This window comes from Atta colombica, unplaced genomic scaffold (genome assembly GCF_001594045.1).
Source record: "Atta colombica isolate Treedump-2 unplaced genomic scaffold, Acol1.0 scaffold153, whole genome shotgun sequence".
Classification (NCBI taxonomy): domain Eukaryota; kingdom Metazoa; phylum Arthropoda; class Insecta; order Hymenoptera; family Formicidae; genus Atta; species Atta colombica.
This window is the reverse complement of record NW_017259243.1, coordinates 3,530,426-3,532,732: the sequence shown is the minus strand read 5'-3', so window position 1 is coordinate 3,532,732 and position 2,307 is coordinate 3,530,426. Positions and strand designations below refer to the sequence as shown.

Sequence of the window (2,307 nt, the reverse complement as noted above, 5' to 3'; positions counted from 1 at the left end):
AAAAAGATCTCAGATTTTCGTCTCAGAAGTTTGTTCATGTATTCCTGGCTCTTCTCGACAGCTCTCAGCGGCAATTTCGAGAGGCTTTCCAGTTTCCAAACCCTCTAGTCTCCTTTCCTCGTCCATCTTGTCTAGTTCTGCTTTACTTAAGTGGTAAACTATTCCAGCCCCGTAACCATCGCCCAAAACGTTGATCGAAGTCCTGATCCGATCCCTTGAAGCAAAACGATTGCTTTAATTTTACCGTTCTAATTGAATAATACCTGTTGTTCTCAATCGTCTATCAATTATCGTCGCCTACTACTAATATATATATATATAATTTTTAATAACCTTTTTTATTAAATAGCCTTTTTTATTAAATTAGAAATTTGAACATTCTCCATGTTGCGTTATTCTGTTCGAAATTACCATATGTCTTCGTGATCAAATTGATAAAAAATGTCCATTATGGATATTTACGGACAATATGGAATGTAGAGAGGTTCAAGTTTATCCCTGGCAGAAGTGTTTTTTCTCAATAAATTTTTTAATTGCAAGAATTCAAGATTTTCATCAGTATCAATATTATTAACTATATGTAAATTTAATTTGTTACATTATGTATTTCAATTTAGGATTGTACTTCAAGATCAACAAATAATTGACGTGTAATTCGTATGAATTAGAAAATGTAAAATTTACGCAAAAATATTATTAAGCAGCAAAAAGGATACAGCTTTACTTCTAAGCTTATCTGTCCAAAATATTATTCTTCTATCCAAAATATTATAACTAATAATTATATTCAAAGTAAATTATTTGATGATTATACAACAGAAAAAGAATACAATAGATAATAGAACATTAATAAAATCTTTATTTTTTTTTTGCAGGCTTTCCACTTTACATACAAACTAATAATATTGTTCCATTTTACACATAAGTACACTAATAATAAAAATGCATATTATATCAATTACTTGATTCATAATACAAAAAAGGATTTATTAATATATAATGCTTGATAATTTATAATTATTTATATATTTCATTCATAGAAAAAGATTTCTTTCTATATAATGCATCATGATGTTCTTTATAATACAATATGTACATCAGTTTATATTTCCTACAATGCATTTTAATTCATCTCATGTTGCTTTACTCGCAACTGAAGAAGTATTCAATGGTCACATACACGGTTTGTCTTTTTTAGTTTATATGTGATTCGATTTAACCTGATGATATAATAATAGCATTTTTCTAGCTGTGATTAATCACTAAATTGATGATTTCTATTGTAGCGTGCATATATGTGTGAATAACTTTTAAAGTCATCACCATGTAATCATCAGTTTAATGACTAACCATTGTTAAAAAATAAATATGGTTTTACATTTTTATTAGGTTAATTCTTACAGAAGTAGTGGAATGTATTCAATCCACCTTTTTCTCCTTTATTTTTTTAATATTTCTTTGACATTTAACAGTTAATATGTATATTGATATAATTTAAATTTCTGAAAACACAGACTATCATTTTCTAATATTTTATCATGTTATTATGCTATTTTAATCATGTTTTTATAAACAAATAGTTATAAACAAATTAAAATAAAAATACATGAATTTCTTTGAATTAATTGAGTTGCACATAAAGTAACAGAGTCAGAAGGTTGTAAATTTAAATCAAATATAAGTATATTTTAATTGTAATGTAAAATTTTATTTAGAATTTTTCACACGTGCTCATTTTTTATTTAAAAAAATCTTAAATATATAAAAATACTGAAAGTACGATATCGTCGAATCTAAATAAATTAATGATGATCATTATGGTAATATTTTTAATTTATTATTCTTCATTGTGTTCCAATCCAACTTGACATGATTGTTTAAATCATTTGTACAAAACATTGAATTCATTAATTCATTATTTACTCTATATTGATTAATTTTTATTTAAAAATTTAAGTAAAGTACAGAAGATATAATCGATACTTATGATTTTAATACTAAAATAAAAACATCTATAATTCAAAGCACATAAATGATACTGGGAATAAAATATATATATATATTTTATTCCCAGTATCATTTATATGCTTTGAATTATAGATGTTTTTATTTTAGTATTAAAATCATAAGTATCGATTATATCTTCTGTACTTTACTTAAATTTTTAAATAAAAATTAATCAATATAGAGTAAATAATGAATTAATGAATTCAATGTTTTGTACAAATGATTTAAACAATCATGTCAAGTTGGATTGGAACACAATGAAGAATAATAAATTAAAAATATTACCATAATGATCATCAT

The 2,307-nt window shown here is 24.4% G+C and overlaps 1 protein-coding gene across 3 annotated transcripts in view; it reads right to left on the bottom strand.

Annotated features, from left to right (window-relative positions):
- The window catches only part of LOC108685497 (mannosyl-oligosaccharide 1,2-alpha-mannosidase IA), a 795,354-nt gene that overhangs the window by 203,516 nt on the left and 589,531 nt on the right, over nt 1–2,307 (bottom strand). The gene's annotated exons all lie outside the window — the stretch shown is intronic.